We start from the raw sequence: 15,358 nt of genomic DNA on the forward strand, positions 1-15,358 counted from the left end.
CATGATGGCATCCCAACCAATTTGCATATTATTCTATTATTAGCTAGATACTGCCTAATGATGTATCATTTTTTATATGCCAGTATCATCAAGTAAAGGAGAAAGACAAACTTTTGGTTACATTTTACCACAATTAAAATCCAACTGCAATTAGGCAGGCAGGCAGAGTGGTTAGGAGTGATCATGCAGGCAGGCAGGCTAGTGGTTAGGAGCCAGCGGTCCTAGATTGTGAGAGGGATGTCCGACTGCCAGTTTAGACCTCATTGGGTTCCGGCCTAAACTGGCAGTTGGACATCCCCTGAGGGGTCCTGGATTGTGAGAGGGTGCAGGCCAAGCTGAGGGACCACCCCCCTCCATGCACGATTTTCGTGCACTGGGCCTCTAGTCTGTAATAATAAAAGCGTAATATGCTAATTAGACTGGATGTCCTTCTGGAGGAACCTGGAGCTGCATGGGAAGCCCAGGTCCCAGCCAGTGGCCAGAGGGAAGCCCAGGTCCCGGGTGCCAGAGGAAGTCCGGTGCCAGCAGCAGCTGGGGGAAGGAAGGCCTACTCTTGCACAAATTTCATGCATCATGCCTCTAGTAAAGAATAAAAAGCCTTGCTCTGACCAGTGTGGGTCAGAGGTTACAGGGTTGCCACACACACGCACACACTGAAGGGTCTTGGGTTTAACCCTTTGCACTCGCTTGCTTTTTTCTCAATTCCTTTATTCTAATGCTAACCGTGTCGAGTCACACTCGACATCCGAGTGCAAAAGGTTAATTCCAGGTCAAGGGCACACACCTGGGTTGCAGGTTTGATTCCTGGCCCGGGCGCGTGCAGAAAGCAATTAATAGATGTGTCTCGCCCTAGCTAGTTTGGCTCAGCAGATACAGCCTGCAGACTGAAGGGTCCCAGGTTACATTCTAATCAAGGGCACATGTCCTTGTTACAGGCTGGGTCCCCAGTAGGGGGCGTGCAGGAGGCAGCCGGTCAATTATTCTCTCTCATCATTGATGTTTCTCTCTCTCCCTCTCCCTTCCTCTCTGAAATCAAGAAAAAAAAATTTTTTTTTTTAAATTGATGTCTCTTCTCTCTCTTTCTCCCCCTCTCTCCCTTCCACTGTTTCTAAAAATCAATGGGAAAAATATCCTCAGGTGAGGATTAACAAAAAAACACCACCATCAACAGCAAAAAAATAGAATAAAAAAGCCTGTAAATAATGGAGATTACACAGATATAATATAAAAAAATAATGTATTTTATGATATTGAAACAAACAAACAAAAACAGAACAAATAATAGCCATCACTTTAAAGATGGCAGCAAATAATAATATTTTCAGTGGTTTTTGTACATCTTTCAAACTCATTCTATGTACCCATTCTGATTTATCGTCATTCCAATAAAACATCTGTGTATTTTAAATATGTGTAGCAAATTGGCTTGATATTGAAGGCAAGTAAAAAAAGGTCCTGTAAGAACTTGTATATATTGTCCAGAAGAGTAAGCCTATAATTCAGTTTTTGTTTTAATTCTGCAATGGACTTTATAACATGGGAGCCTGTTGAAATAATTTCATATTTTCCTATGATGAATTTCATAAAATAAATTGCAAAATTAAAAATTTAAGGTAAATCCACAATATTTTAGGCCCTGGCCAGGTAGCTCAGTTCGTTAAAGTATGACCCCAACATGCCAAGGGTTGGATCTCTGGTCAGGGCACATACAAGAAGGTACCAGTGAATGTACACATAAAAAATCACCTCTCTCTCTCTCTCTCTCTCTCTGTCTCTCTCTCTCTCTGTCTCTCTCTCTCTCTCTGTCTCTCTGTCTCTCTCTCTCTCTCTCTGTCTCTCTCTCTCTGTCTCTGTCTCTGTCTCTCTCTCTCTCCCTTCCTCCCTCTCTCTTTCTAAAAAAAAAAATACAAAAAATAAAATAATTGTGATACAAAATAACAATTTGTTCTTTTTAATTGAATTTAGCAATAAAATGATAATAAATAGCCATAGAAGGAGCAAATTATTATTATCATACAGTGTTTAAATTGTGATGCAAAAAATAAAAATTTCCAGTAAAATTTAATGGTATTTAAACTGGAAAAAATAACAAACATTATATAGTAAATTAATGAAAGATATGTGTCATAAAATTATGACCCTACAGCCGTGTATCCTGTTTCTAAAACTGCATTTTGAATAAGCTTGGAGAATAGTTTCTAAGTGCATAAATTAATTGTTTGCACTGTTAATATTCCTATTATGTTATGGACAAGAGTAGCTTATGTACTCATATCTGAAAACTAGAAGTGTTTGACTGCTGGGTCCCACAAAGAATTCAACCAAATAAACGTTAAGAGCATGTTTCTAGCTGAAGATGGGTTTTTATTTATTCCTTACGTTTACCTTTTATTTATTGATATAATCTATGTAAATCAAATCTTTACCTACTGGCTCCAGGGCTTCTGCACACAGTGAAAATTCAACATTCAACCTGAAGTCAATTCTCACTTATTCAGTGGCTGGTTCTCCAGTCCAGGGTAAGGATAATTCCTGCCTCTGGCTGCTTTTCCTTTCTCTCAGTGCTTGCATTTTCCTGGCTTTGCTTATTGTGATTTTTCTCCCTGAGCGGATCAACAGTGATGAAATACTAGGTGCATCACTTGGACAACCTCATCTTCAGATTTTGTTTCCATCTTTTAACTTAGTCAATACTTTGGTTAAAGATTTTACTTTTGATGTCGCATGCTGTCTTTCAGTTACCTTCCAATTTATAGTCTCATGCAAATCAGCCACAGGTCTTGATGTAAGAAGCAGAATGCTGCACTTTTAACTCCTGCATTTGCCCTTGCATGGGTAGTATAGACTTAATGAATCGTTTCTTCTATAATCTGCCACTTGATGTCAAGCTCTGGAACAATGAAGAGACCTATAGAAAATATATCAATCAAGCTCTTCTCAACCGTTTTTATCATCTTAACTTTATCCTACTATTTTCTCCCATCTGGAATTATATTTCCATTCTGCCTAATTTTGCTACATTTTATGTTTCTCTCAAGTTTCACAATCCACATTGTGTGTGACACCTTACCCCTTAACTTCGATAGTTATAAAAATTTATGTCCACATTCTATTTACATAATGGAGAAAGGCCAAATAAGTTTATCTTATTTCAGGAAGGACTTGACTTGAGTCCAGTATTCTTTCCTGGTCTTAAATTTAATTTTTGGTCATTTATAGGCATAATGTCCAAACAACCACATTAAACTTATCTTCAAACAAATCTATAACTACATACGTCTTATATACTTGATGTTTTCAATATCATGACTACTTTATTACTGATGATTTTTAAATGAATTCAGTCCTTGATATTGTGGGCCCAACACCTTCCTAATGAAAAATTAACGATCATGTTAGATTCATCTTTCCATCCCCAAGGAGTCAGAATGCATGTTTCCCTTATGCTTTATAAAGAGGCTCATTGCTCATTTGTTCAATTATTTAATTCCTATCCTTTTCTAGTAGAGAAATCATAATGATTACTTCCTATAAATGTGTTTGCTATTGGATCTGTTTATGCAGGCTCTCTAAATAATTTATGACAGCTACTACTAAACAAATATGATATTTTGTTGTTGTTGTGTGCTTAGCCCTATTACTTAAGGATGCAGCAGCAAAGGTAATTGAAGAACTAGAATGAGTAAAGAGGAATATAAATGTGTTTAGAATTAAGGGAAAAAAATTATCAGAAGAAAGCACTTGGCAGAGCAAAAATGAAACTAAGTCATTTTAAACTATGGAAGATTCATCTACATGAATTAAAACTTCAACTATTTTTACCATTTGACTGATTAATTAATTTTGTAACTACTTTTTTATTGTTTTGACCTTCACATAATTGGTCTGTATACAGAAATATTATTTTTAATTGATTTTTAGATAAAAAGGAAGGAAGAGGGAGTTAGATAGAAACATGCATGTGAGAATGAAACATCTATCAGCTTCAGCTGCCTGATCCCCCTCCCATCCCTGCACCCCTCCCATCCCTGCCCTGCCCCAGCCCCCCACACACATACACTGGGAATGGAGCCTGAAACCTGGGCATGTGCCCTTGACAGAGGATCAAACCAGCAACCTCCTGATGCACAGGATGACATCCAAACAACTCAGCCACACAAGCCAGGGCAATGCATAGAGAAAGATTCCAACTGAGTTGTTAAATAAAGCATTATATCAAATTGTCCAGACAAATATGAAAAAATATAAATATCTTAGGAATATAACATAGATTGATAGTAACATGAATAATAGTGTTAAATGTAAAAATAATTTTATCTGTAACTTTAGACTGAAGAAAGTGAATTAACTTAAAAGAACAATTTAATTTCATCAACTGAAAGTACTGGTTTTATTTGGATTTTTAATATTACTCTTCTTGTAAAAGAAAGTGCACCCTTTTTAATGTATAGCTTTCTACAGGAGGATTGGATAAAGTAGTTTCAGATTCCTCCAAATTTTAAATAATATTAAATTAGGTTAATGGTGTTTGGTTTCTATAGAAGGTCTATATGATTATATGAAATAAATGTCATGGAAATCCTAAATTAAAAACATTATTATAAATTATACTTTCTTAACCTTAGTTGACAGGTTACAATACATTTTTTATAAACAAAATATAAAGCAAAAACTATAACCAAAATACTTTTTAGTCAAAATTTTAGTAGGATAATGAAGATGGCTCAGAACAGCATTTCTTTTGAGATCAAATTTGTTGGTGACTAGTCCAACTTTCTATAGCATTAGAAGATTTTTAACAATGTCCCCAAGAAGAAAGTTTTATATTTGCAACATTTTGATTAATTTCATTTTTAGGTCCTAATCTGACTTCCAATTAATTTGGAACTCACGTTTACAAGGGAGCAATAACAAGTTATAATGAATGAAGCAGAATTGGGAAGTTCTCTATGAAGAAGCTAATGCAGATGGGAAAGATAGGGGAATAATGAATGGGTTTAGAATGATGGGATCCTTCAATGGGAAAGGAGACCAGGACATTCACCCCAGTGACTACATGAAGACCACAAAATACTGTTTCAGGAATAATTTAACACAAACAATGACATAATATTTATTGATGGAAATTAAATACTTTTTCAATTTATAATAATGAGTTATTTTTTCTATATGTGAAATCATAAAGCTGTGTGAATGGTTAAGTAGGGAGGTTATAAACTATATACAGTATATGAAAATTAAATTCAGGGCAGATCTGTGATTTGTTGACTTTGTATTTGAGTAAGAAACAAGCTAGCATCCATTGTGTATTTATCTTCTATTTAGCATTATTTAAAATGTTTAGGCATATAAAATTTTTAAAAATATATTATTTCTAGTCTTGAAGATGAGGGAAAGAGGTCAATTCAATGTTAATTTTGGTGCTTGTGCATATAATTAGTTACAATGTTGTTTTTTTCATATGGTGTAAAATCATCTATGATTGACAAGTGTGAATTGTTGATCCTGAAGGAAACTGACAAGAAATGAATTTATTTTACATTACCACTAAAATTTTTTAGGGTAATAGGCCGGAATAATTCTCCATAAAACAAGACATAATACCTACTGATTAAATTTTGAAGGAGTTATAACCCTAATGTGGTGTCCTTAAATCCTCTGGGAAGTTTATGCTTGTTTTCTGTTGTTATTTTTAATATTTATTGTTGAGAGTATTATAGATGTTCACCCTTTTTTTCCCCCCTTTGTCTCCCTCCAGCTGGTTCCCACCCTGTCTCAGGCCTTTACCCCCCTATTGTCTGTATTCACAGCAATGCATATATGCATATCCATTCTTTGGTTCTTCTCTTCCCGCTTCCTCCTGTGCCCTGCCCCTTCCCTCTGAGATTCCTCAGTCTGTTCTGTTCTCATGTCTCTGGTTCTATTTCATTCATCAGTTTATTTTGTTCATTAGATCCCACATATAAATGAGATGATGTGATTTTTTTCTCTCTCTGACTGGCTTATTTTGCTTAGCATTATAATTCTGAGGTCCCTCCATGCTGTCTCAAAGGGTATTAGATCCTTCTTTTTTAGAGCTGCATAGTATTCCATCATGCAGATGCACTGCACTTTTTTATCCATTCATCTACCAATGGTTGATGGTTTGTTTTTTAACCAAGGACAAATGTATACGTATATATGCATAAATCATAGCACAGACAATAGAGTGGTGAAAGCCTGGGAAGGGTGGGTGCAAGGTGGAGGGGGTCAATGGAAAAACAAACAAACACAGGGAATATATGCAATACTTTAAAAATAAAGATATATTTTTTAAAATAACATGTTTTTTCCTATCAAATATTTTAAGAATATTTTGTTTTGTTTTGTCTTTCTAATAGCTCCTCTAAAATCAACTTATTAATTTACCAAATAGTAATTGTCTAGGTTACTATTACTAAATGATATATAATTAAACTAATATGCTTCTGGGGAGGGAGGCTGTAATATGTAGGGAATAAAAATTCTCTTTTTATTTTATTTATTTTAATTCTACTAGTTAAATACATTTGAAAGACTAAATACTATGTTCATTTGCTGATTAATATATTGCAGAACTTGGGTAGCTCTCTAGTAAAAAAATTATTTTGACTTTATGCAGTTTAGTATTTTCTAAGTTGATATTAGCACAAAAGTTTTTATTGAAGCACCATTACTGACAATATTTTTAGACACACCATTTTTAAAACAGAGGCTAAAACAATACATTGCTCCAAATATTAATAAATGTTCTCATAAAAATAATTTTCTGGTCAAAAAGGTTTTTAATATTTAGTCTAGTCCATACTTTTGTTCATGTGTATTATTTATATTAATGTAAAAAAGGCTCAGAGAATGCCTGCATTTTTATAAAATTATGTATTTATAGTTTTATATTCCAGAACATCCAAAATTTGCCTAACCTTTGTTTGCAAATTACCTTTTTATTAGATATTAGAATCTATTGTATAAAACTATAGAAATGCTGTAGTAACTTGCAAGTTATTCCACACTAACATTATTTCCTATTTATGTGTGTATCATAGAATTATTGGTAGAGTAAATGAACTCATAGATATGTTGTATTTTGAATTTAGAAAAAGCCCCTAATAAAAATATTTTTGAAGTCCTTCAGGTGGGCTGGCAGAGACATCAGATAATCAATTCATGTCACTCATGGCTTTGATGCCAAAAGGCTAATTAAGGATAACTAGGATAAATATTTATTTATTTATTTATTATTTATTTATTTATTATTTTTTGTGACTTATTTTTAATGCCAATCCAATTAAAAATTTCAGTTCTTGACCTTTTCCCATACTTTTTAAGTGAATTAGATAAAAATAAAGAAGGGAATCCTATCAAATTTTTAGATTGAAATATATGATAAGATAGCTTTGATTTGGTAATAAAATATAAAATAAACAGGATAGAATAATAAATTTAACTCCAGACATTAAAAATTAAAGATGCATATTTGATCCACATGTGTTATAAGCCTGTTGCATACTAATGAAATATGTAAGGACTCTAAAAATAACCAAAAGCAGGCAAATTAAAAGGTATTCAAAAACTTGAAAATGTGATCCATACAAAGGTAATTTTACCAGGTTATTTTCCCCTTTCTCTCTTAGTACTGCATGGAGTGTATGCCCCTCTTCCAGTGCTCCCTGGCAGAACACCATTGCAAGAGATAAAAATGTAACTTATTAGCTTCTTATGGATGCTATAATACAGTATCAAAAAATGGGTGGCTTAAAACAATTGAAATTTATCTCATAGTTCTGGAGGCCAGAAGTCCAAAATCAAGATGTTCAGGTTCATGATTCCTCTGAAAGCTGTAGGGGAGAATCTTTCCTTGCCTTTTCTCCTTTGAAGGCAATCTTTGTTGCTTCCTGGCTTATAGATACATCACTGCAGTCATTGTCTCCATCATCACATAGTTATCTTCTCCTTATGTGTCTTTGTCTTCAGAGAACTGGCATCCTCACATCAGTGTCTCTTCTCCTCTTATTAAGACAGCTGTTACACTGGATTAAGGGCCCACCTTATTCAAGTAGGACATTGCCTATCTTAGACTTTTTGTTTCATCTTCAATGACTCTATTTTCAAATAAGGTCAATTTACAAGTACTCAGGGTTAGGACTTCAACATATTTTTTGGGGGGAGGCAAGCAATTCTACCTATTCTATTCAGAAACCCATTTTTGAAGAAAATAATGAGTAAATGGGGCCTGTTCAGTTTGAAGACTATAGAATGAGTCCTAGAGAGAAAAGAGTTAGAGAAGGTGAGTACCCTAATTTTATGAATCAGAAAAAGTTTTGGTCTCATTCATGAACTGCTCACACATAGCACAAGAGAAAGCAGTATAGGAAAGTCTTTGAAAACTTCACAGATATTTTGCCATGCATGGCTCACATTTCAGATTATTATTCTAAGTGGTCCATGTATAGAACAAATCCAAAGAAACATAGTCTTTGAAAATGAACTGAAAATTGTGCTATGAGAACTTACTCTCTGAGTCTAAGTCGAAGCTCAACAAAACAAAACAAAACATAAAGTCAACAATTTCCCGGGGATTCTTATAGGAAAGAGAGTATGCTCAACAATAGCGTTCAGAATGTACTCACATAGAAACAGCTAGAGATAGCTGATCAGTTCTTTTTTTTTTTTTTTTTTAATATATTTTATTGATTTTTATAGGGAGGAAGGGAGAGGGATAGAGAGCTAGAAACATCGATGAGAGAGAAACATCGACCAGCTGCCTCCTGCACACCCCCTACTGGGATGTGCCCGCAACCAAGGTACATGCCCTAGACCGGAATCGAACCTGGGACCTTCCAGTCCGCAGGCCGACGCTCTATCCACTGAGCCAAACCGGTTTCGGCAAGCTGATCAGTTCTTAAGGGGAAAGACATAAGAGGCTGAATCTGAGAAAACCCTGGCCAGTGTGGGTCAGTGGTTGAGCATCGACCTATGAATCAGAGGTCAGAGTTCAATTCCTGGTCAGGGCACATGCCAGGGTTGCAGGCTTGATTCACAGAAGGGGGGGCAGGGGTGTCCAGAAGACCACTGATCAGTGAGTCTCTCTCATCATTGGTTTTTCTGTCTCTCTCTCCTCCTTTTCTCTCTGAGATAAGTAAAAATGTTTTTTTTTAAAAAGAAAGATTAAAGTTCTAAGTATAGAAAAAGACACTGAACACCAATGTATTTTTTTCTATACTTCGAACTTTAATCCAGGCAGTGAAAGAAAAATACCACATGATCTCACTCATTTATGGATAATAAAGAACATTATAACCTGATGAACAAAAAGATAGATACAGAGGCAGAGAAGCATAAAAAAATAAATTTAAATAAATAAAAAAGAAAAAGAGAATATAAAAAAGAAAACAGAATTGTTAGAATATATGTATATGTATGTATATATAAACTTTTAAAAACATCACTGGCTGGATGCAGTAACAGAATGGAGATAAAAGAAGAAAAAATCACTGAACTTGAGAATAGATCAACAGAATGCATTTGATCTGAAAAGAGAAAGAGAATAGCTTGAAAGCAAAATGAAAAAAGTATCAGGGACTTTGTGACAAGATCAAAAGAACTGCCATTCATATTGTTGAAGTCCCAGAGAGACAGGAGGAAGTTATTAGAATGGGAAAATATATTTAAAGTAACAATGCCCCAAATTTCCCAAATTTGGTAAAATATATACACTTAGAGATTCAAGAAATCCAGTGAACTCCAAACAGGGGAAACAACACACACACACACACACACACACACACACACAGTATAATAAAACTGTTGAATACCAAAACTTAAGAAAAAGGGCCTTAAAACAACTGAAGAGAATGTTGTTGCCACATTATATATGGCAACAACAATTCAAATCACTTCAAATGGTTCACCAAATCATGGAGACCAAAGACACTGGTGCAAACCCTCTTCTGAGTATCTTTCCCCCCAAGTTGAAAATGTTTATTTGAAAAGGTATAAAGACCCCATATTTTCATTGCAGCATTATTCACGGTGGCCAAGGCATGGAAACAACTGAAGTGTCCTTCAATAGATGATTGGATAAAGAAGCGGTACATATATACGATAGAAAACTAATCAGCCATAAGAAAAGATGAAATATTGCCATTCTTGGCAACATGGAAGAATTTTGAGAATAGCATGCTACATGAAATAAGTCAGACAGAAAAAGTCAAGAACTGTATTATTTCACTCATATCCTATATAATAAAAGCCTAATATGCTAAGTGTCTAGTCGACCATCTGCCGTTCAACCAATCAAAGCATAATATGCTAATGATATGCTAAGGCTGCTCAACTGCTCTCTATGATGTGCACTGGACCACCAGGGGGCAGACGCTCTGATGGGTAGGTTAGTTTGCTGCTGGGGTCCAGCCAATCAGGACTGAATGAGATGGGCCAGACACACCCTGAAGCCCTCCCGCGGTTCCTCCCCAGCTGGCCAACCTCCTGTGTCCCTCTCTGGCCCTGATCGTGCACCCGTGGGGTCCATCAGCCTGGCCTGTGCCCTCTCGCAATACAGGACCCCTTGGAGGATATTGGAGAGCTGGTTTCAGCCTGATCCCTCAGGCCAGGCTGAGGGACCTCACTGGTACATGAATTCATGCACCAAGCCTCTAGTCTACACTAATAAAAGAGAAACATTCAAATTGACCATACCTTTTCAATTCCCACCAGCCAATTAGGAGTGAGTATGCAAATTAACCCAACAAAGATGGAGGGTTAATTTGCATATGCAGGCCCTGAGTGGCTGGGGGCGAGACGGGGTGGGATGCAGGCATTCTGCACCGCCCCAGCAGCTCTGGGCCTCTGGGCAGCGTGGGAAGGCAGAAAGGCGCCTCTGGCCAGAGCGAAGGCAGTGCTGGCAGCCAGGGGAAGGAAGGCCCATTCTTGCATGAATCTTCTTGCATCGGGCCTCTAGTGTGGGATATAAAACTGAAAATATCAAATGAACAAACAAACAAAAGCTCGTAGACACAGACAACAGTATGTTGGTTACCAAAGGGAAGAAGACTGGAGGTATAATAAAAGGTAAATGGGGTCATATATATGCTGACAGAAAAAGATTTGACTTTGAGTGCTGGGCACACAATGTAATACACAGATGATGTATCATAGAACTGTACACTTGAAACTTATATATATTTTTTAATTTTTTATTATTGAAAGTATTACATATGTCTCATTTTTCCCCAATTGTCCTCTTCTCATCCACCACCCACCCCGGCACATGTCCTTACCTCCCCTAGTGTCTGTGTCTATTAGTTTTGCTTATATGCATGCATATAAGTCTGGCCACCCACCCCCCCTCCCCCGCCTTTCTTCACTCTGAAGTTTGATGGTCTGTTAGTCACTTTTCTGTCTCCGGATCTGTTTTTGTTCATCAGTTTATCTTGTTCATTATATTCCACAATTGAGTGAGATCATGTGATATTTATTTTTCTTCGACTGGCTTATTTCGCTTAGCATAATGCACTCCATGTTGATCCATGCTGTCACCATTGGTAAGAGTTCTTTCTTTTTTACAGGAGAATAGCATTCCATTGTGTAGATGTACCACTGTTTTTTAACCCACTCTTCTGCTAATGGGCACTTAGGCTATTTCCAAATCTTAGTTATTGTAAATTGTGCTGTTATGAACATAGGGGTGCATATGTCCTTTCTAATTGGTGTTCCTGATTTCTTGGGATATATTCCTAGGATTGGGATTACTGGGTTAAATGGGAGTTCCATTTTTTATTTTTTTGAGAAAACTCCATACTGTTGTCCAAGGTGGCTGCACCAGTCTGCATTCCCACCAGCAGTGCACGAGGGTTCCTTTTTCTCCACATCCTCGCCAAGACTTGTTATTTATCAATTTGTGGATTCTGACGTGTATAAGATGGTACCTCATTGTCATTTTGATTTGCATATATTGGATGACTAGTGACTTTGAGCATGTCTTCATATGTCTCTTGGCCTTCTGTATGTCCTCTTTCAAAAAGTGTCTATTTAGGTCCTTTGCCCAGTTTTTGATTGGATTGTTTCTCTTCCCTTTGTTAAGTTGTATGAGTTCCCTATAAATTTTGGAGATTAAAACCTTATCGGACATAACATCATCAAATACATTCTCCCATTCAGTGGGCTTTCTTGTTGTTTTGTTAATGGTTTCTTTTGCTGTGCAGAGCTTTCTATTTAGATGTAGTTCCATTTGTTTATTTTCTCCTTCATTTCCATTGTCCTAGGAGCTGTATTGGTAAAGATATTGCTATGACATATGTCTGATATTTTGCTACCTATAGAGTCTTCTAAGATTATGGTTTCCTGTCTTACATTTAAGTCCTTTATCTATTTTGAGTTTATTTTTTTATGTGGTATAAGTTAGTAGGCAACTTTAATTTTTTTGCATGTATCTGTACAATTTTCCCAACAGCATTTATTGAAGAGACTGTCTTGACTCCACTGTATGCTCTTGCCTTCTGTGTCAAATATTAATTGATCATAATGGCTTGGGTTGCTTTCTGGGTTCTCTGTTCTGTTCCATTGGTCATATGTCTGTTCCTGTGCCAGTACCAGGCAGTTTTGAAAACAGTGGCTTTGTAATATGGCTTGATATCTGGTATTGTATTCCCTCCAACTTTATTCTTCTTTCTCAAGATTGCTGTGGCTATTCAGGGTCTTTTTTTTATTCCAGATGCATTTTTGGAGAGTTTGTTCTAGGTCTGTGAAATATGCCGTTGTTATTTTAATGAGGATTGCATTAAATCTATAGATGCTTTGGGTGGTATGAACATTTTAATAATGTTGATTCTACCAATTCATGAACATGGTATATTCTTCCATTTGTTTATGTCTTCCTATATCTCTTTTTTCAATGTCCTATAGTTTTCTGAGTACAGGTCTTTTATCTTTTTAGTGAAGTTTATTCCTAGGTATCTTAATTTTTTTGGTGCAATGATAAATGGGATTTTTGTTGTTGTTGTTGTTTCTCTTTCTGTGAGTTTATTATTGGTATACAAAAAAAGCTATAGATTTTTGGGTGTTAACTTTTATTCTGCTACATTGCCGAATTCATTTATTAAATCTGGTGGTTTTATTGATGGATTCTTTAGGGTTTTCTATGTACAATATCATGTCATCTGTGAACAATGACCCTTTTACTTCTTTTCCATTTGGATGCCTTTTATTTCTTCTTCTTGTCTGATCGCTATGGCTAACACTTCCAGTACTATGTCAAACAGGAGGGTTGAGAGTGGGCATCCCTGCCTTGTTCCTCTTCTTAGGGGAAATGGTTTTAGTTTTTGCACATTGAGTATGATGTTGGCTGTAGGTTTGTCATATAAGGTTTTATTATGTTGAGGTATGATCGCTCTATTCCCACTTTGCTGAGAATTTTTATCAAGAAAGCGTGTTGGCTTTTTCTGCATCATTTGACATGATTATGTGATTTTTGTCTTTCAGTTTGTTTATGTGATGTATCACGTTTATTGATTTGTGGATATCGTACCATCCTTGAATCCCTGGAATAAATCCCACTTGGTCATGGTGTTTGATAATTTTAATGTAATGCTGGATTCAATTTGCTAGAATTTTGTTGAGGATTTAGCTTGTTTTTCCTTTCCATTTGCCTGAAAAATATTTTCCATCCCTTCACTTTCAGTTGTGTCAGTCCCCTGTTCTGAGGTGGGTCTCTTATAGACAGCATATATATATATATATATATATATATATATATATATATATATATATATATATGTCATGTTTTGTTATCCACTCAACCACTCTATGTATTTTGATTGGATCATTTAGTCCATTTACATTTAAGGCTATTATTGATAGGTACTTGTTTATAGCCATTTTTATTTTTTATGCCTGTGTTCCTTCTTCCCTTTCTATTTCTTCTTTTTACAACAGCCCCTTTAGCATTTCTTGCATTGCTGGCTTGATAGTGATAAACTCCCTAGCCTTTTATTTGTGTGCAAAGCTCCTGATTTCCCCTTCAATATTGAATGATAGCCTTATTGGATAGAGTTCTTTTGAATTCAGTCCCTTGCTTTGCATAACATTGTATATTTCATTCCAGTCCCTCTTGGCCTGATGTGTTTCTGTTCAGAAATCATTTGCTAATCTAATGGAAGATCCTTTGTAGTTAACTCTGTCTCTCTCTTGCAGCCTTTAAGATTCTTTGTCATTAATGTTTGCCATAGTAGTTATGACATGTCTTGGTGTGGGTCTTTTTGGGTTCATCTTGTTTGGGACTCTCTGAGCTTGTGTGACTTTTTTCTTCCCCATGTCAGGGATGTTTTCTGTCATTTTTTCTACAAATAGGTTTTCTAATCCTTGCTTCCTATGTTGTCTTTCTGGCACCCATATTATACATATGTTACTTCATTTCATGTTGTCCCAAAACTCCCTTATGTTCTCCTCCTGCTTTCTAATTTTGTTCTACAATTGCTGTTAATATTGTGTGTGTTTTCTTCCATATCTCCTAACTCACCATTTTGGTCCTCTGCTTCTTCTAGTCTACTGTTGAAACCTTCCATTGTGTTCTTATTATTGTAGCTATAACATTTTTTTTAAATTTTCTATTGATTATTATATAAGTTGTTGATTTCCTCATCTATCCAGTTTATTAACTGTATGATCCTTACTCTGAATTCTTTTTTGGACATACTACATACCTCCATTTCATTTATTTCTTTTCTGGGAAGTCCTCCTTTTTTTCCTTGGGGGATCATTTCTTTGTCTCCCAATTTTTGCTGTCTCTTTCCTGGGTACCTTGCTTGGGGTTTGAGAGATTGAAAAGACTATCAGGGCAAAAGCCCAGAAATCATTAACCCACAGGCTGGGTCTGCTTTGAGTCTCACATCTTTGTTGTCTCTGCTCTGAGTTGTATCCCCTTCTCCCAATGACCTGATCTTTCAGCTGTCTGCTTCAGATGCTTGGGGTGGTGGAGCATGTGCACAGTTCCTCTGGTGTGTGACTCCCTGTGAGGACCCAGAGTCCTCTGGCATGTAATTAGCTGTGTGATCCAGGTACCTGTGTCATGGTGGCACCCTAGGTCCCTGTGGCAGCACACATGCAGCACGGTACTGTGGGCCCTGGCTGGGCACACCGGCTTGCTCTGGGTTGTTCCGGCATTGCTTTCCTATGGCCCAGAGTGTGACGTGTGCTGGGTTGCTCTGGGTAGCCACTACAGGACTGTCCCAGGGGCTGGGGAGAAGCAGGTGCAAGTTGCTCTGGGTCACACAGTCAGAGCCCCCCTGTGTCCCTGAGTGAGGTGTGCTATGCGTTGCTCTGGGTCACCCCTCCCGGGCCAGGG

This window comes from Eptesicus fuscus, chromosome 3 (genome assembly GCF_027574615.1).
Source record: "Eptesicus fuscus isolate TK198812 chromosome 3, DD_ASM_mEF_20220401, whole genome shotgun sequence".
Taxonomy (NCBI): domain Eukaryota; kingdom Metazoa; phylum Chordata; class Mammalia; order Chiroptera; family Vespertilionidae; genus Eptesicus; species Eptesicus fuscus.